The 21,763-nt window shown below is 37.2% G+C and overlaps 1 protein-coding gene across 3 annotated transcripts in view; it reads right to left on the reverse strand.

The window, feature by feature from the left end:
* The window catches only part of TAB2 (TGF-beta activated kinase 1 (MAP3K7) binding protein 2), a 65,683-nt gene extending 46,626 nt beyond the window's left edge, over nucleotides 1-19,057 (reverse strand). The window contains exon 1 of one of the 3 annotated variants that reach the window (XM_044917439.1): nucleotides 18,058-19,057. The gene's annotated coding sequence lies outside the window, so the exon portion shown is untranslated. Of the gene's footprint in view, nucleotides 1-190; nucleotides 249-11,161; nucleotides 11,225-18,057 lie in introns of those variants that run through there. The other 2 variants (XM_021693390.1, XM_021693392.1) reach the window with 2 other exon arrangements.
* Between the last annotated feature and the right edge of the window lie 2,706 nt (nucleotides 19,058-21,763).

The following is a 21,763-nucleotide window of genomic DNA, read 5'->3' on the forward strand; positions in this document are numbered from 1 at the left end:
AAGCCTCTTTGGGATATAAACAGTATGTAAGTATATTAAACCTAAATAACATTAAAATATTTAACTATCATGCTATTTTCTTAATCATTTCAGTTTATGATAAATTTAACAATAAGACAATCTCTTTCAAACAGATTTCTTATGTGTAGTATTCTAATTTTGCTAACATAAGCTTAAAAAAAACACAGACCTGTAAACTCCATGAATACAGGCATCAGGCCCTCTGTCCCTTCTTGTGTAGCTAGCACTGTGTCGGCAGTATTCAGTGCAACACTATATACGAAAGTATTTTTTACCAAATTTAGTTATGGCAGAACTCCTGAATCCTCAACAGAATAGAAGCTCATTTAGATATGCATAGTAAAGCCTTTCAGCTTTTTATTATTATTTAATTAAATTCCTTGATTCGTTCATCTATGTGACTTTTCATAGGTAAGAGCTACAATGGGTTAGAGGAAAAAAGAGAAGTACTGAAAATTAGTACATGATACTTAAAAATAACTGAAGGCTGTTCAACTTGAGAAAGCCACCCTTGACTCCACCTCAGCTATCAGCTCATTTCTCTGCCCCTTCCCTCTTCTGGGCTACAACTACTTGAAAGGGTTGTTTATACGTAAGTATCTTCCCTTCCTCCCTTCTAATCTCTTTTAAACCTACCCCAGTCAGGCTTTCCCAGTTTTTGTCCACTGAAACTATACTTATCAAAGCTGTCGGAGAACTTCAGGTCGTCAGACCTAACGAGTAGTCCTCAGTCCTCATCCAGTGATAGCTTAGGACTCGGTCAACCAATCCCTCTTTAAACAAGGGCTTCACTTGGCTTCCGAGATTTATACTCTTCTGGTGTTTCTCCCACCCACCGGGAGCTCCTTCTCAGTTCTGTCAGATCTTCCTTTTCTGGACATCTAAATGTTGGCGGACAATGGAGTTCAGATCTAGGGTTTCTTTTCAACTATACCTACATTCCTCTGCAGGGTCAGCTCATCCAAATATACTGCTTTACACAGAGGCTTTGCAAATTTATTTCTGCAAGGCCAAGGGAGCTCTCTCCCTTGAGTTCCACACCAATATAGCCAGTTACCTGCCTGACATCTCAAACTCACTTCAAACTTAGCATGTCCAAAATTAAACTCTTAATTCCCCCCATCCAAACCAATCCCCCCCCAGTCTTTCTCATCCCGGTAAATGGTGCCATCATTTATCCCGTTGATCCTTCTTTCACATCCCGTATCTAATCCAGCATCAAGTCTTGTTCACTGTATCTGCAAACAATATTCCAAATCTGACCACTTTCTCCCACCTGTTACTGCTCTCGTCTGAGCCAGCACTGTAAGTCACCTAGAATGCCGCTGCAAAGGTCTCTTAACTGGTTTCCTCCCTGCCTTCACTTTCTGCTCCACTCCCGCCCCTCACTCTGTTGAGCAAAGTGATCTCTGTGAAAAGTAAATCAGGGCAAAATCCCCTGCTCAAAATCCTACAACACAAGGCCCCTGGCTAACTCCCACCCCTCAGACTTTTCACTTCTGTCATTCTCCTAGTTCCCTCAGTTCTGGCTAGTTCTCAAAAAAGCCACTCTGTCCTCCCTTAGTGTTTTTACACTTGTTGCTCCTTCTGCCTGGGACATTTTATCCTCAGATACTTGCATGGCCCCCCTCTCTTACTTCATTAAGATCTCTGATCATGTTACTTCCTCAGAAACAGCTTCCTTGACCCATCTCCCTAAAATAATGCCACAATGGTCTCCCCCCATCACATCCTCATACCCTGCTTTTCCTCACAGCAGTTGTCAATACCTGATATGTATTTATTTTTTACCTATCTATCTATTCCCAAAACGTTAACTCCATAGGATCAAGAACTCTGAAGTTCACTGCTACATCCCCAGGACCTACCTAGGTCAAAGATGCAACATTTGTTGGATGAAAAGGTTTTACTGTTTCTTTACATGGTTTCTTCATATTATTTTGCTTCTAAAACACATTTCAAATGATCTAGATTTGGAAATTTTTACACAATTTGAGGGAGAGGCAAATAAATTTTCACTCTAATTGAGTTAGACCACCTTTACTAGAGGAGGATGAACCATGAATATAAATTTCAACTGATTCCATCATTAAAACAAATTTCCAAGATTCTTTGTTCAAATGTACAACTGTATTTTAGGGATTCCACTTCCTGTAATGGCTGGGTAGCTCCTACTAGATCAATTCTCTCATAAACAACTATAAACATTAGACAAAGTATAAAAACAACTACTTGAGGGCAGAAAGCATAAACAGCAACAGAGGGATGGTGGGGAGGAGAAGGGAGTCAGTACTTAGAAGGTAACAGCATGGGGTGATTTTCCCTTTTTTAAATGGCATTTAGCCAGAGAGCAGGCCCCAGCTGGTTTGGTAGCTGAAACCTAGACAGAAAACCTACAGCCCTACTTGCTTAATGAACCAAAGGATAGACTTTGGCATAACCACACCAGCTGAAAACCTAGTAAGGTAAATCACAGGAAGAGAGGAGCACCAAATCCTATGTATAAATTCTGCACACATCTCTGATCCCCAAACTACACATATGTGAGATTCCAAGCAGCCCGGCCAAAGCTAAAATAACTGAGATTTCAGAGTTTGTAGTTGGGAGTTCAGCCAAGTTAACTGCCTACCTAAATGCAAGCAAGCAAGCAAGCAAACCAACCAAACATCAATGCTCACTACTGGAGGAACACAATAGAATCCAGAGTTTCTACACGTCCTTTTCTTAAGACACACGTAAGGAACGGGAAAAACTGACCCATACTCAAGAGAGAAGGCAACCAAGGGAGAGCAAGCCCAAGATGACCCAGATGGTAGAATGATTAGCACATAAGGATTCTAAAGCAGCTACTTTATGCTTAAAGCTGTGAGGGCAAATATGCTTGGATCTCAGATAAAAAAAAGCAAATGAACAGAAACTATATTTTAAAAAAAGAGAGAGAACCAAACTCAAATCAAAAGTGAAAAATAAAATGTCTGAGATAAAAAATTCCCTGGATGGATTTAACTGCATATTGGAAATGACAGAATAGTCAGTGAACTTGAAGATAAAGCAATAGAAATTGTTCCAACCTGAAGAATGGAGAAAAAAAAAAAAATGACCGGGGGTGGGGTGGGTGAGGGGAGGAAGAGAATCTCAGGAACCTGTGGGAAAATATCACAAAGTCTAAAGTACTTGTAATTGGAGATCCAGAAGGATAGGGGAGGGACAATGGGGTAGAAAAGAACTATTTGAAGAAATACTGACTAAAAATTTCCCCAAGTTAGTAAAAGATATAAATTTACAGATCAAGAAGATCTTGATCACCTCCCCAGACACCTTGGTGACTGCTTTTGGTTGGGGATCATCCCACACATAAGGCAGAAGATGGTGGCTGCAAAGACAACAAAAAAGTTGCTGGAGTCAATCAACTCTAGGCTCTAACTTCTCATGAAAAGTGGAAAGTCCTTGCTGGGGCAGGAGCAGACTCTAAAGATGATCAGCAAGGCAAAGCAAAACTGGTCGCCATCTGTAACAACTGCCCAAGCCTTGAGGAAATCTGAAACAGTACTAAGCCGCACAGGCCAAAAATGGTGTCCGTCACTACAGTGGCAATACTACTGGATTGGGCATAGCATGTGGAACATTCTGCGAGTATGCGCTGGCCATCACTGATCCAGGTGATTCTGATATCACTAGAAGCATGTGAGAACACACTGGTGAAAAGTAAATCATGCAAAATGTTTAATAAAACCAGCCAGAGCTTGTATGAAACAACAACAACACAAAAACAAACAAAGATCCTACTGAAGAATATCAAAACCTAAACAGGTTAGACTCAAACCTTAAACAGGAAAAGCCCGGAAAACCACACATAGGCATAACTGTCCAACTGCTGAAAATCAAAGAAAATGTTGAAAGCAGCAAAAGAAATGACAGAGGGGAACAATTCCAATGTCGACTTGTCATCAGAAACTGTGGAGGCCAGGAGACAGTCAAATGACAAAATGTAAGTGTTGAAAGAAAAAACATCAACCCACATTCAATATCCAGCAAAGGAAACTTTAAGGACATGGCAAGGTAACTGTTTTTAATGTAGCCTTTGTGGTGAGTAAATAAACTTTACAAATAAATTCATTGCTGAAACAAACAAACAGCAGGTGGTATTTGATTTCAAAAGGAAAACCATGCAATATAACTTAATCTGGAAAATTATTTCTAATAATAAATGGAAACATATTTTCTTTTTTTTTCTTTAAAGATTTTATTTATTTATTTGACAGAGAGACAGACAGCGAGAGCAGGAACACAAGCAGGAGGAGTGGGAGAGGGAGAAGCAGGCTTCCTGCCAAGCAGGGAGCCCGATGTGGGACTTGATCCCAGGACCCTGGGACCATGACCTGAGCTGAAGGCAGACGCTTAACGACTGAGCCACCCAGGCGCCCTGAAACATATTTTCTATAGTTAAGATGCAACATGACTGCTCTTTTGAGAAAATAAAGAAATCATATTTGCTAGAAATGTTTCTAGCATCAGGTGCAAACTTTTGGCACCTAAACTGTCACCACCTCAAATGATGTAGGAAGATTAATTTCTTAAGAATTCTAAATAGTAGCAGAATATATACACTACTACAGAATCTAACAGTAAATATACTGGAAAGCCTTATAAAATGTGCCTTATTCTTTCCTTTCTTAAAGAATACGTAAACAATTTATTTCTGACCCCTCAATAATTATCATGACAGTGCAGAGTACCAAATATGGGAACATGGCTCACTGACACCTCAAGCTCTGAGAGTTAGCAAGTCTTCACATTCACCATCATTTGTCATGGTGATTTTTTCCAGGACTGTAAGAGTATGTAACACAGCTGTTTAACTGTACCCAGAGTTTGTAGTTGGGAGTTCCCAATTAAAAAAACAACAAAGAGAAAAGCAACAGGACTTACAGGTCTGATCAAAATTTGGGCATTTATGAGGCAACTAGATATGGAGAGTATTTAAAATCGGACAATCATCCTCTAATTATCCACAACCCATACATTTAAGGAGTGCCTAGAATACAGCAGATAACTGTGCTGAAGATACAAGTAGGAGTCGTGCCCTTGCTCTCCAGGTCACAGAGGTTCCTAGGTTAGAGGCATACCGACCCAAGTTTTTAATTCAGATAGCTATTTGAACTTGCGCACTAATTTACCTTCTGTCTGCCTCCTGCTGCTAGCTCAGTCTAGCTTGTTGCTACCGTATTTGTTTCGCCTCTTTCATATTCAGCAAGAGATTGGAAGGGAGCATGGTACATGAGGAAAAATTGTAGAGAGCAGACAGCAAGAAAAATGTGGGGCCCAAGTCATGATGTGCCTTAGAGGCCATTAAAATTTGGAAGTTTTATTTTCAGAGTAATGGGAAGCCACTGCAGATTTAGGCTCAGAGGCAGGAAGGAGACCTGATCTAGAAATCATGTATGTATGAAGAATGGCTACACTATGGAGAAAAGGGTAAAATATAGGAGAAGCCCCGTTAGAAACCACTGCCGTAGGCTAGCCAGGAAATGCTAATAGCTCATCCCTGTAGAAACAGCAGTGGAGGCTGAGAAGGAAAAACTGAAGGGTTATTTAGGAAGTAAAAATTAATAGAACTTGTTGATGGATTAAATATTGGGGTGAAGAAGTTGGTGTCACGACCGGTTTCTGATGTGTAAATGATAGAACAGGACCGAGAAAACAAAGGGGTAGGTTACAGATTTGGTTTTGAATGCGTTGAGTCTCGGGCACCTTTAAAATATCTAAATAGATGTATCACAGAAGGAGTAGAGATTGATGGGTCTAGGGCTCAGAGAGCAGGTCTGGGCTGCAGATAAACATTTGATAGGCATCTCTGGTGCTGACATTAATTAAAACCTGAGTGCAGATAATCCTACCATATAATTTAAGAACACTTGAAGAAAAATACTGTTGGTTATATTAAGTATAAAACATTATACAGTCATTAATTTTTCCCTAAAGGCCAACATTCCTTCCAGCCTAAACAACTAAACAGTATATACAAAAAAATGATTTTAAAAAATCTTAATCATCATTTGTCCAGGCAATATTTTAACATGACATATCCTATAATGAAAAATTTAAATAAAATTGTAAAGACAAAAACATGTACACAGTTTAAAAGCCAAAGAGTACTACAAAATTTATCAGGGAAACCAGCAACTTCCCTACGTCATGCCTTCCTACTCTTATTCTACTCTATAGAGTAACCACTGTCAACACTGGGCTGTTTCTCCACATTCCTACACAAGGTGATTATAGGATTATTTCTTGATTTTCCAATTTTACACATTATCTATGGATTTCCTATTGTGGAAAATGAAGATTTAGCTTTGTAATTCAGTTCCCATATACACACACACAACCGTGCTTCTCGAATCCTATGCCCATCTGCCCAATTACTTATTTCACAATTTTTGCTTAAATCCGTATTTAGTGTTTCTATTACTTTTTTTGGTAAGTAGTGTTAGCCTAGCCACTTGGTCTATTATGGAGGATGAGCTCTATCTCCAAGGTGCTTTCCCACACTAGCATTTGGGGAAGAAAAGTGTGAGAGTTCTTAATGAAAAAACCGTAGAATATTAATCATATGTGACCAAAAGCTAGTTTTCCATCAAATACAATAAACAAAGCTTTTGCAATTCTCACCCCACAGGAAATGAGGAAAAGGGGGTGAAATGGGGTGAGGTGGGATGAAGGGGAGACACTACCATTCTACTGAAGTTACAGATTTACATGAGATATGTTACTTTCTAGCAAGCAAACTGCCTTGATAAGATAAACAAAAACCCTAAAGCAATGACTATGGAGATACGAAAAAGTGTATCAAAGATTAAGGTTGACTGTTCCTGACCAGGAGGTACCAAAGTAAATGATGGAGCAAACTTTTAAAATGAAAGGAACAAATGATGAGATCCAACTTTTAAAATGAGTAACTCGTAATGTACCTTGTATAAGCTTGACAATCAAAGTACTGGCTTTTACTATTAAAGTCTTATCAAAAAAAGATATCAGTGAATAAATTAAATGTCACTCTGAGATAGGCTTAAAATTTTCCCAAAAAGTAGAATTTCAAGAAACCGTATTCTACACTTTAGCCATTTGTTTCCAAAATTTTCAGGCAAAAGAGCATGTTAATGGTTAAAGGCAGAGATAACACTGCTAAATATTTCAACCTGAATTCTGTATTAGTGGGCACTGTCCATTTAATGAGATAAACAAATGAGATAATGTACATAAAGTGCACAGCATTTGACACATAGTGGTGGCTGCTTAAGTATAAATTCCAGGATGCTATAATTTGTGCTCACTTACTTATGAAACTGAATCTGCCACTTACGCACAGTGTCTTCTTGGGCAAATCATTTAACTTCTCTGTGTCTCAGTCTCCTCATCTATAAAATGGTGATGATGGAGTAGCTATCTCATATTATTATGAAATTAAATGAATAATACATGTAAAATAATTAAAAATAGCACAGAGTAAGTGCACAATAAAGTAGCCTATGTAAGTGCTAGTCACTAATACTATCATTTCTTCTTTGTAAAATGGGGAAAACAGCTCAAGGAATTTTAAGGATTTCACACAGTGAAAGTAAATTGCATTGCACCTGCCTGACCTGTAGCAAACAATACACACTGGTAGTAATTTTCATTCTAAATACCATGAATTCCCACAAAGTACAAAGGAACAAAACCTCAGCAAAAACACGGCTGCATGCTACCCTGGCTGTAGAATATCGAGAAAGCTGACTGAACCTTTGAAGCCTTCCCCTTCCATGTATATGGACAAATACCTTGTGTAACTAAAACTCAGGCAAAGCTCCCTGAGAAAGCAAACAGTACTAGGCTGTACATGAGTGCCAGATAAGTGGTATAAACTGTGCTGTATGTGTTTAAAGGGCTCTCTGGGCTGAGGGAGAGAATGGGAGGCTCTAGAATCATGGGTACTTAACAAGTTTAAGAACATAAAAAAGAATGAAGTGTTGCCATTTGCAACAACATGGAGGGATCTGGAGGGTATAATACTAAATGAAGTCAGTCAGTCAGAGAAAGACAAACACCAAATGATTTCACTCATATGTGTAAATTAAGAAACCAAAGAACAAAGAAAAAAAGAGAGAAACCAGAAAACAGACTCTTAACAATATAGAACAAACTGCTAATTACCAGAAGGGCAGTGGGGAGGGGGAGGGGTGAAATAGGTGAAGGGGATTAAGAGTACAGTTATTGTGAGGAGCACTGAGTAATGTACAGAACTGCTGAATCACTGTATTGTACACCTGAAACTAATCCAACTGTATGTTAACTAAACGGAAATTAACATTTTTTTAAAAAGTTAAAGTATGAGGCAAGACAACCAAATAGGAGGCAGATCCTGGAGATGGTGAATCAGTCACCTATCTGACTAGAAGAAAGGAGGGATAGAGGGAAGAAGGGGATTTTGAAGCACGAGTTTGGGGTGGGGAGTAGTTACAGGAGAAGACGAGAAAGGCCTTTATAATAGATGACCTTCCTTGAGAGACAATAACACTAAAGTTTTAATATTATTATATAAAACTATATACATATTTTATCTTTGCCCCATTCTTACATGATTGAGTTTTATTGGAACAAATTTAATTATTCTAACAAAGAAGAATATAGTTTATGTTGAATATCAAAAAGAAACAGAATGAAATATATACAACTACAATTCACTTCTCAATTGCATTAGGATTCTCCTTTAGCTTATGGACCAGAAGATAAGGAGGTCTTCCCATTTTAACATATGTACCATCTCAAAATTTAATTCTGCTTAATAACCTCAAGAGATGGTAATTTTTTCTGTAAACAACGGAATCTTGAGTGGGAGAGGATCCCAGGAAATTATCTTGTAAAAGTATACAATTTAAAAAGTTAGAGGAAAGCCTGTTGCCCTGTAGACTCCTTTATTAGACTTCTCTTTCATCTACCTAATTTTATTTCTTAAAACCAAACCTTGATGACAAACAAAATTCTTTACACAAGTCCCGTTAGTCCCAAAGTGGAAAGACGACCTTGTTCACTGCTGTATCCTAAATACTTAAAAAGTGTAGGCCAAATAGTAGACGCTCAGTAAATATTTGCTGCAATAAATCTCCGTCCATCAGAAAATGCCTAGATTTTGAAGACTACCATAAAAAGTGCATCTGTCTGTCCAAACAAGTGTTTCCCTTACTCTCAGCTGTAAGTTCATGCTGCTGTACTTGTTTGGAAATTCAGAATTTGTTCTAATGCAACTGATATAATAGGGAACAATTTGAGCATTAAGTGAATTTTGCTGTGATTTCGCAAGAAACACTAGCTGAACACAGAAAAACCACACTCAGCTGAAACAAGTTGTGTGTGAATAAACAAAATGTAAATATGAACACACTTTAAACATCTGCCAGCCACCTCAGTTCACCCTATCTCCGCATGGTCCCACCTATCCACATCTTGTGTTACAACTTTCCTTCTGATTTCAGAAAACCCTTCCTTGACCACTTCACAATAAAAAGCTGCCACATCTACGCTCATTTCCATAAGCAAACTTCAGAACTTTTTCAAAGTACAACATTTGTTTGTATATTGTATACGAGTACATATTTCTTAATCATTTAACATGTGTAAAACTATTCCGTCATTTTTTAAAGGTTCCTATCTTTTTTAATTGTTCTCTGATAAAGTTTTTGAGTGTTGCATCCCAAATTCTGCTTTTTCCATAAGCCCTGTGGTTTCTTCCCCATGATTTGCATAGCATGGTGATTTTTAGAAACACATATGTTAAATTTTAACAGAACTGTCTGTACTGCAAAGCCCCTCTGACCTCAACAACTGTGAATACTAACTTCCCCAGGATGCCTACTGGAAAGGCAGAATGTTTCAACTTATCTCTTTGTTGTCAAAATGATATTAATAGGTTCTCATAACTAATGACAATTTGTGTGTCTTCTGTGGATTGGCTGACATTATCAGACTGTGCAGTGAGTTATTCTTAAAGAGTATCTTCATCAGAGAAAGAAGCACTGATAGGCAGTAATAGCTGAAAGATGCTATAATTTTTAAAATCAAAGCAGATTTTGAAACCTTTTAGCCTCAATATGATTTCAGAATTAAACCTTAAAAATATATATATATATATATATATTCCCTGCCTAATTACATACACTATTTTAAATACCTTTTACTTTAGTGATACATTACCTAAGCATCTCATCAAATGCTAGTTAGGTAACAGTTGATGCACTTCACATCTGATTAAACTCAAAAGAATTTGCAAATGCCACTAACTGAACATGAAAAATTTAAAAAAAATTTTAACAGCAAATTATTAGAATTCTATTTCTTGGAACATGATGTTACAACTTTACTAAGGCAAAGCAGACCCCACCCCCAACCAAATATATAATATCAAGTTATTTTCCTAATAGTTAAAATGCAGTAACTATAGGGGCGCCTGGGGTGGCTCGGTCGTTAAGCGTCTGCCTTCAGCTCAGGTCATGATCCTGGGGTCCTGGGATCGGGCCCCGTATCGGGCTCCCTGCTCCGTGGGAAGCCTGCTTCTCCCTCTCCCACTCCCCCTGCTTGTGTTCCCTCTCTCACTGTGTCTCTCTCTGTCAAATAAATAAATAAATAAATAAATCTTTAAAAAAAAAAACAATAACTATAGCTATGTAATTAAAAATCTAAAATTCAAATACTATCACCATTTAAGCCTAAAAACAAGATAATTATAATCCATCTTTAGCATAAATTTCAGCATGAAACAGTGGTAATATTGAATCATTTTACACAGCCAGTTATTTACAAAAATAAAGTAACAGAAACATACCAAATCAGTCATCTAAATGCTACTACTTTAAATTAGCTATCATGTTCAGCTTTTGTGTTATTTAAAAGCTTGAAAGGAGCAAAGAATCATGTTAGCAGAAAATCGATTCCTCAACTTTATACCCCTGCAATAATTTACTTTGTAAAGCAAAAATAAACATCAAAGGCTAAAGTACATAATGATCCACACTACCTCCTCCTAAAAAGAAAACTTCCCAGTTTTTTCATTTAATACATTGCATCAAGTCCATGAATGTTGGCCATTTCTTATGGTTAAAAGGCTTACCAGTTATAAGTTCTTCTAAAGGAATGTGAAAGTCAGCCACACTTGGCAATTTATGTATTGTGGTTTTGTGGTGAGTGCTACCATTTTCTAAGGATCAAGAAAAGCACAATAAATCTAAGACAGAATGGTTATAATTCATCAAAACATATTATATAACTAACTACCTTGGGTGTATTTTCCAATTCATATCTAATTTTTCCCAATACATTAGGACTTTGATGGGAGACACAAAGTTATTTTTCAGTGCCCCCCTTTTACTGTAATTTTTGGATAATCCATCCTGTGCATAAATATCTTTAAAAGAAAACATGATATAAATAAATGATATGACAATAAGTTCCTATTATGGGTAAGAGGGAAAAAGAGAGGATAAAAGAAAATGAAAGCACTTGGAAGGACCGGTTAGCATCTTATATCAACCATAAACATTTGTAATGAACCAGTGAACTCAATGGCATGTGAAGATTATAATAATCTGGTTAAAATATTAATCTAAAATGGCATCTTAATATGAAGATTCAGAGAAAGTTATGAGAAGTTTCATCAACTAATCCCCATGCAGTTCCAAACACTTACTTGGCCCCATGTTTTTGTGGTACATCGCATATAACATCACCCATCTTCCTTCTAATGTCATGGCCCTCAACTGACTTCTCCCCAGAGTGGACTCCTGACCAGGTGCTAGATGTCTGTGTGTGTTATAGCATTGGGTGTGTGTCAATTATGTTCATGAATTACACATAGTGTAAATAGATAGGTATCAGTGATCTCTTAATAACAAAAAATTTTAAGAACTAACAATAAGTTAAACTGGCAATTTTAAAATTATACACATACACTTGATTGGTAATACAACTGCGCTGAATGGAGATTGCTAAGCCTGCTAATGGAGAAAATACATAAAAATTTATTTGTAGGGCGCCTGGGTGGCTCAGTCGTTAAGTGTCTGCCTTCGGCTCAGGTCATGATCCCGGGGTCCTGGGATCGAGGCCTGCATCGGGCTCCCTGCTCCGCGGGAAGCCTGCTTCTCCCTCTCCCACTCCCCTGGCTTGTGTTCCCTCTCTCGCTATCTCTCTGTCAAATAAATAAATTTAAAAAATCTTAAAAAAAAAAATGTATTTGTAAAGAACATTTAAATAAAATATTTCATTACTATAACAGTACTCAGAACCTTAAAAAGAAATTACAGAGAATTCAAAATGAGCAAATGTGAAATTGGTAAAACAGTATTAAATTGAATCAAGTCTCTAAAAGACAACACAATGCAATAATTTTGTTTAGTATATGCCCGTCTTTCAAATATTACACTTTGAAACTGTTGTATATAGTTGGCTATTAGTCTTGTTATAGTAATGGTGAATGAATTTTTTAATTAGATAGTCAAGAATAATCTCAGGGGGCGCCTGGTGGCTTAGTCGGTTAAGCGTCTGCATTCGGCTCAGGTCATGATCCTAGGGTCCTGGAATCAAGTCCCACATCAGGCTCCCTGCTGAGTGGGGAGTCTGCTTCTCCCTCTCCCTCTGCCCCTCCCCCCTGCTCATGTGCTCTCTCTCTCTCAAATAAGATCTTTAAAAAAAAAAAAGAATAATCTCAGAACTGTACGGAAACTTTTATCAGCAAATTTATTATATATAAATCTATTTCACAATTCTCCAATTTAGATACTCTTAGAGAATATTCAATATTTTAAATTGTATAATGTAATTAAATAAAGAACGAGAAATCTCATCCTACAAATACTTATCCATAAATCAACAAAGACTTTCCTAATAGGAAATTTGAACTGAAAAATATATAAAAGTGACGATCCACTTAACATTTTTATTTATGATAACCCATTTTCTAATTTATCATTTTTATATTTTTTCATATGTACTATATACTGCTTACTTAAGCTTTGTTGAGTGCCTGCTCTACACTATAGTGGGTGAAAATATTAAAATTAATAAAAGCACAGTTGCCTATGTTCAAGAAATTTACATTTTAGTAGGGGAAGATAAACATTCAATAAATAAATGTAATAACTTGAATGGTTACAGATACAATGTGCAGTAAACAGGGGAGACAAAGGAGGGGCAGGTCAATTTTGAGGGAAGGGGAGGATTTAAGGAAAGGATTCATTAAACAAGGGGATACCTAAGCTGGGTCTTAGAAGATAAAATGTGTTCACTAGGTAGACAGGTGAGAGGGAAAGGTATTTCAGGCATAGGTAGTTGCCTAGGGAAGGACTTAAAGGAGTGAAATGGCGTGGCAAGTTCAGGAAGCCATAGGTAGCTGGCTAACATTGAAGTGCAGGGAGAAAGACTCACAGACCATGTGATGAAAGATGAGGCTGAAGAAGTAGGGTAAGGAGGGGCATATCACACAAGATTTTAATGGCCCTCCTCTGCATCATACACGCTGCATCCCACAAGTCAGCAAAAACAACATGCCTCTCATTTTCTCGATGCAGGTGATTTATCTCTGAAGTTCCAGGCCCTGCCATGCCCCAGGGGCAGGTATGTCTTCAGACAGCAACAAACACTGTGCCATTTACAGGTGTATAAGCTGCAGTGAAGGTTAAGGGGAAGAAGTGCCTAAAACTTAGACACTAAGGAAAGGCAGGAGAAACATCACAAAGAATGTTGTGCTTGAGTTTGGTCATTAGGAATAATAAAGGTCTTACAGGATATCTCTGACAACTGTTTGTGTTGGGGGAAAGGCCATGAAAGAACATGACAAATCTGAAGAATTATGGCTTAGTGGAGCAGAAAAATAAGATAAGGTTGAAGAGGTGGGTAATTTTCAGTGAAAACTGTACAGATTCCTAGTAATGTAGAAAATACATCTAAGAAAATTCTACTGGCCCGAACCACTTTTTGGTCACGTTCATGTCTGGGATCCACTCCACAAAAACTGCCCACGACATGCCAGGCACTGTGCTCTAAATATGCAAAGATGAATAAAATACAGCCCCTGCTTTTGAGAAGATTATAATCTAGTAGAATTCAGATTTATACTGGATTTCCCATAAGCACATATCCATTATCTCACTTTATCCTTCCCACATGTGAGGGAGAGAGGACAATTGTTAATACCGTTCCTTTTAACGGAAGAGAATCATGGATATACACACGGTTCCCACTAAGTCAGTTGCAGATCAGTATTCTAAGCCAGCAGTTCACAACTGGGGTGTCACCACCATTGCTACTGCAATCAGCTGTGAGGTGGGCTGAATGAAATCTGTTACACATAATAAAGTATGTGAGGTCTAGCTCTTTATCTATATAAATTAAAGCATTTAATCTAGAGACAAACACATGCTTAAAGAGGAGCATACAGTCACCTTAGTGTGTATTACTAAAAAAACCTTTACTGAGGCATGAATAAGTACATTACTGCAGAGCAATATGAAGGAATACCATGCAGCTTTTTTTTTTTTTTTAAAGATTTTATTTATTTGACAGAGAGAGAGACACAGCGAGAGAGGGAACACAAGCAGGGGGAGTGGGAGTGGGAAAGGGAGAAGCAGGCCTCCCGCGGAGCAGGGAGCCCGATGTGGGGCTCGATCGCAGGACCCTGGGATCATGACCTGAGCCGAAGGCAGACGCTTAACGACTGAGCCACCCAGGTGCCCGTGTTTTGGTTTTTTTAAAGTGGAGTAAGATTTCCAAACAATTAAATGGAAAGACCTTTAAGACTTTAACGAATGAAAAAAGAAAGATGCAGAATCCATGTACAGGGATACCCTTTGTGGTTAGGAAAAAAAAAGATATAAAATAGATTAAAAAAGATTATTATATGAATGCATAGGAAAGGTTCTGAAAGAACACACACTAATTGGGGGCGCCTGGTGGCTCAGTTGGTTAAGCGTCTGCCTTTGGCTCAGGTCATGATCCCAGGATCCTGGGATAAAGTCCCATCTAAGGGCTCCCTGCTGAGCGGGGAGTCTGCTTCTCCCTCTCCCTCTGTCCCTCCCCCCTGCTCATGCTCTCTCTCACTCTCTAAATAAATTAATTAAAAAAAAGAACACACACTAATTATTTTGGAGAGGGGGCCAGGTAAAGGGACACATGAATGGAAGACGATCCATCACTACTTGTATTCCTACATGGGTAGGAGAGTAAGAGTGAGTAGAATAATTTGAAAGTAACTGTACTTAGCCAACCATATATACTTCCAAATAACTTCGAGCCTATGTTATCTATGCTAAAACTGTTACCGTTATAGTTAACAGCTGCAACAATTATCACTTTTCCAGACGCTTGACAGATGAGATCTACAGTTACATTTTTTTTTTTTTTAAAGATTTTATTTATTTGACAGAGAGAGACACAGCGAGAGAGGGAACACAAGCAGGGGGAGGGGGAGAGGGAGAAGCAGGCTTCCCGCGGAGCAGGGAGCCCAATGCGGGGCTCGATCCCAGGACCCTGGGATCATGACCTGAGCCGAAGGCAGATGCTTAACAACTGAGCCACCCAGGCGCCCCTACAGTTACATTTTGATTTAAACCTTATGTATGGGCTTTATGTTTAGGTGCATGACTATCTCTATGCTCAGTCCTGTTAAAACAAAAAAGTCAGACCCTCCCCCCCTCCACTTTTTTTTTTGACCAAAGGCTAACTCAATGTCAACTAATGATCAGCTCTCAAACCGGGTAAGAAGTATTCATCCACCAATGGGATAGTTTAATTGTTTAAAAGAAAGAGGTAGGGGGTAGTAAAAAAAAAAAGAGGTTTATTGTTACTTTGTTAAGAGTCCCTCAATAAACACAACACTCTTGTAGAAAGTTTTCACACATAAAGGTGGACAAGAACACTTTTCTCTGAGTTTATAGTATAATCACTATGGTTTAGCATTACTGGGCCAGGTCCTGTGCTAAATGCCTAGCATTTATTATTTCAGTTACTTCTCACATTCCCGTAATAAGGATTAAATGAGAAATTACAGGTAAAACTCTTCACACATAGTGTCTGGTACACATAACAATAAATGTTGTCCTTAATTAGGTATTATTACTGCCTAATCTGACTTCAAGTCAACCCTTACTCTACCAGTCAGCTTTTCAAAAGACTCACCTACTTAAGTGCACCAATGCTAAGAAATCTTCAATAGATTCCCATTACCTACTACTGAAGTCCCAACTCTTTCACCTGACATTTGAAAGCATGCATGCCATAGATCCAACTTCTATCATATCCCGTACACTGTTGTCTAGGCACACTGGACTGCTCACAATTTCTAGAACATGTTATATACTTTCATTTCCATAACTGAGAAATATTCTTGCCATTCTCTCGAAAGAATTCTATCTATTCTTCAAGGCTTGGTAGAAATGTTTCCTTCCCCACAAAGTTGATTCTTTCTGGTATTCTCCAGTACATGGTTCATACCACTATTATGGTACTTTTTTGGTATTACTTGTCTGTAAGGTAACTGAAAACCAGGTTTATTCATTTCTGCATACTTACTGTACCTAGTACAGTGTTTTATACAAAAATTGCATTCAGGAATGTAGAAAAATTTCACCATTACTAATAGCCCTAGTGATAACTAATAAGACTTGAAATTCGAATGCAGTTCTCTCTTGAATTTCCCCTCCAATTCCCCTGACAGCAGTAATGATCCTATAGTAACTCTGGCAGTAGCTCCCTTTCCAGTCCTAATTCAACACTCCATGAGATACAATCCTTTCAATACCAAACAAATCATGTGGGACATAATCAGTGACCCAATGCTGAATACACTGGCTGATATTAAATTCATTATACATTAACAATGGAGGAGAGAATTTTTAAAGCACAAGTTAGGATATTAGAATCATCTTTCAAAATCACAGTTGGGATATAAAATTCCTCTGTTCAATTCCTCTGAATTGAACTTTAAAAACAAAAGATATGGGGGGCCGCCTGGGTGGCTCAGTTGGTTAATCGTCCAACTCTTGGTTTCAGCTGGGTCATGATCTCGTGGGTCATGGGATTGAGCCCCATGTCAGGCTCCACGCTTGGTGGGGAGTCTGCTTGGAGATTCTCTCCCTCTGCCCCCCACCTCAAATTAAGTCTTTAGAAAAAATAAAAAAAATAAAAACAAAAGGTATGTATGGCTATCCACCCATTTAGTAAATAAAGTCACCTTTTATGGATTAATCCTGTTTCTAAATCTATACAAATGGGTAAAAGCAGTAAAAGCCTTTAAAAGCTAACTGCCCTCTGACCTCTAACCACCCATAAGTAGTTTTTACTCCGTTAAAATCTAAGGCAACAGGAAACCTCAGTTTTTGGTTGTGTTGTTATATTCCAGGACAATTCCAACTACTATGACTTTCTTATCTGGTTAATTTTGAACAATTAAATAAAAATACAGCAAATATTAGTTATATACTTACATTTAAAATTCTTCAGGTAAAAAGTACTATATAATACATTATCTGGTTCTATTCAGAAATCCTATGATTTCCAATTACTGAAGAATATATTAACTCTATGTGAAGGTGTTTGTAGTGTAGAATAGTTGAGAGAACTAGGATCATTTATTTAATTCCCTGTACTACTTATACTATATGTGAACCTCTTAAAGGAAGACAGTTTTGTTGTCATTAATGTTTACTTTTCAATGAAGACCAGAGTATTTTTTGTACATTTACAGGGCCTAACTCAATAGCATTTCAAATTTATTTTTCTTAAATTTTTTTTCATTACTTTGCTACTACTAGCAAACAAGTTAAATTAGAAATAGTCAGGCAAAAAAAGGTATGTTAAAGTCAAGAGTAGCTGCATGTTACCTAGATGTTAGGAATGTTACTAAACTTGAAAGCAAGAGGACCACAGATGTTGAAAGTAAAGTTTTGGTTATTATAGATGTCATAGTAAGGCAGTTATGCAGGCTAAGCTTGACTGGTGCCATGGGCTTTAGCATACCTGGAAATAGAAAAATTCAAATTGTAGCTGTTCCTGGTTGGCCCATTGCCATTTTTGTAGCTTACAAATTTTTAATTAAGTAACTGCAGTGAGCTCATCTCTACTGGATACTTCTTTTCCAGGGCAGGTCCAGGAACTGGGTCTGGAGCCTTGAAAGCAGAAGAGAAACTAGAGTAAACTAGAGGTAGGCAGAATAAGAAATGTGACCAGATAACATTATGAGATCTAATAGCAGTGAGGTAGTCCCCAGTGTGTCTCACATAAAATATTCTGAGGTGGAAAAAGGATCTCTTAAGTTCCAAGATACCAGAAGATGCTATTTACATTAGTTAAGTCATTGTCTTACTTTACCCAATTCTACTCTATAGACTCCCAGTTCCAGATACTCAAACAGTGGCCTATATGAAATCTATAATGGCTTTTTGCAACAGACTGTCCAATATGGGACCACAGAGTATAACAGAAAGAGAAAAACAACAAATCCACTTTCACTGGTAAAATTAAAATTGTAAAGTCCTCATTTTCAGGTCATTTTGCTCTTCTCTCACTATCTTATTTCCAATCATCTTCTAACTGCTCCCCTAATTTCCTACAATCAATTCTCAGAGGTTTCTTAAGAAATGCATCCAAGCAATGAACTGAATTTCAGGTTCCAATTTTTAAAAATACTTGGTAATTCTTAAAGTGGGAGGCAAAGAACAGCTCATAAGATGTGGTTCGTAACCACACTGGAAATTCTTTTTTCCATTACCAAAATAGATTCAATTTTTTTTTTTCCGTATAAATTCGTTAGGTCCATATTAAAAAAAAAAGGACACTGTAACTACAAAGATTACAGAAATGGTAAGATATTAGAAATAGTAGACTGTTGTACGAGGGCCTGGAAACGATGTCCTTATGCTTGGTGAATTGGCATTCGCAGGAATTTCTCTAAGAAACAAATGTCATAGCAGTCGAAATAAACTGAATGCCTCTGCTACTGTCAAATGATGGCAGACTGTGAGAACTGTAACAGGACAAAAAAAAAAAACAGTGAAGAGGAGGATTCAAAGAACTTAACTCCCTGCATTTCTTGTGACTAGCAACACAACAAAGTGAAACAGAATCGAAGTAGTTTTTAAGAAAAATGTAAATTTCCCATCTTTTGTGATGGCGTGTTGTCAGTGAAAACTGGAAGGGACAGATCCAGGTTCAAATCTGGTTTCAGGATGGCCTTGGACTAAACTCTAAACAAATTTCTTTTCTATTAAGTGAGATACCACACCCTACCTTACTGGACTGTCAAGAGAATTAGCTAAAGTATAGAAGTACCTAACAACCCGGCACATAGTGGGTATTCAATACATTTTTCTGCATTACTACAGAATGAAACACATTTTTTTATTCTAAACATATGGGTATACTTAAGTTTTCATTTTTATATATGCTAAAGCAACAGCTATGTAAAACGCTGTAGGTTTAAATAACAGCATCACATCCAAAGAGATATAACTGATTTATCAACATTGATTTCAGAACAGCTATAAAGGAGATGTGTGAGAGAGCTCAAGTCAAGAGCTGATGATGAATAAAAATGAAACAATTTACTTTTAGGATATAAACAGAATCAGTGGTAAAGAAGGAGACATGTAATTCTTCTCCCTACAAGTAAAGTAGAAAATATCTTTGTCCACACACTCTTGTTAAAAAGTTACAGATCTGGAATATGCTATACTTTAAAAAACAAAACAATTTCCATGCATGATATAACTTGGTCTTTAAGTCAGGAAATGCTTTAAGGGCAAAGAAAAGCTTACATCTGGGCAATAATTTTCCTCTTACTGATAGAACTGTGGGTTCCATACAAAATTATTATTTACCAAATATGGCTCAAAGATCAGATTACACCTTCCCTAGCATTACCAAGTAATATAGCAAGTATCAAAGTAACAAGGATTTAAAAAAAGATTTCCTTAAAATCACTCTATTCACTGCTACAACTTTATTTCAAAACAGTTTTTAAAAGTTAACATGGAGGGGCGCCTGGGTGGCTCAGTCAGTTAAGCATCTGCCTTCGGCTAAGGTCACGATCTCCGGGTCCTGGGATCGAGCCCCACATTGGGCTCCCTGCTCAGCAGGAAGTCTGCTTCTCTCTCTCTCTCTCAAATAAATAAAATCTTCAAAAAAATAGTTAACATGTAAAGTATCTCATTCAAAACACACTACAATCTACTTAAGAGATGATAAGATTAAATTCAGTCTGTGTATTCCCTAGAAGGCAAAAAAAAAAAAAAAAGTATTTAAGAATGAGGATTCCCATTCATTAATCCATATAGATGGACTTTCATTTTAAAGACCATCAAGAAAAATACTTCAAACAATTACTGTTTTTATAACTAGCTGTCATAATGAAATCTCATTACTCACAGTAATGTAAGTAGATTACACAGTAGTGTAAGTAGATTCTTTTTGTCTTTTCCAGATATACAATGTCATCTATAAATAAATTTGCCTCCTCCCTTTCAATATTTATTTTGTTTTTTGGTCTAATTACGTTGGACAGTATTCCAAAGACAATGTTATAGAATAGTTAATGCCGGCCAGATCTTTTTGATTCATGACTTTTAAAAAGGAATTTAGTATTTCATCATTTCTAATAACAAAATGTAGACTTCTGGTCTGAGACATGCAAAATCTTACATCTATTCATTTATTCCTGTTTCACAAAGGATTATTAGGAATAAATGCTGATCTTCCCCTTTTTGTTAACCCTCAAGATATTCATAACCCAGTTCCTCACCTACTAACATATGAAGTTATTAATACAGTTCTACATTTATACATTGAATTCTACTTCATTACAGTATTATTCTGTTAATGTAATGGTAGTTTCTATCTGATAGTTTTATTAAGCATTTTTTGAACCAACTTTTGTGAGATTGGTGTGTAATCTTTTACGCTCATATTTTATTATCATGTTATGCTGGCTTTGTAAAAAGAACTGGGAATCTTACCTTTTCTTCTCTACACTCTGAAATAGTTATCTAGGGCTTGAAGTTTTAAGAATTCAATGGTAAAACCTCCTGGGTCTGGTGCTTTTTGCAGGGAATAGTCCGTTACTAGTAAGACCATCATTTTCATCTATGGCTCCAGATGCTATCCCCCTTCGCTCACATCTTGAGGAAACCCACACCTTTCTTTTCAATCTCTCCCTTCAACCTATGAACGTGTTTAAGTCTTAACCATCTTAAACATACATCCATGTATATACTCATACCACAAAGTATTTCCTTACCAGTTAAGTCTTGTCCAGCAAGTATTTATTCACAAAGCTATTTATGAAAATAGCTACTTTATTCAAGGCACTGAGGAAAGAGAATGAGCTGTAGTTCCTGCCCTCTGCCTCTTCCTCATCAACTGAGAAACACAAACATACAAAAAACTGCAATAGCAATGTAAGGAATGAATATGCTATGCTAGGCCATCTGTCTCTTACCATTCATGCCTTGAGAAACTTCTCTATTGAGTAGTTATACTATGGCTTCAATTTTGTTTTAATCTGCCTCCAAGTTTCCTCCCTTGATAATCGTTTTATTCAGATCATCAAATACAATAATCTTTTCAGGATCCTCATCCACCATTTTGCAGTAACTCCATAGAATATCTTAAGTTTTATTGGGTACTTTCTAATTCATCGTATCATTTGATCTTCATGAAAAACCACTGA

The sequence above is a fragment of the Neomonachus schauinslandi genome, chromosome 8, assembly GCF_002201575.2.
Source record: "Neomonachus schauinslandi chromosome 8, ASM220157v2, whole genome shotgun sequence".
Classification (NCBI taxonomy): Eukaryota; Metazoa; Chordata; class Mammalia; order Carnivora; family Phocidae; genus Neomonachus; species Neomonachus schauinslandi.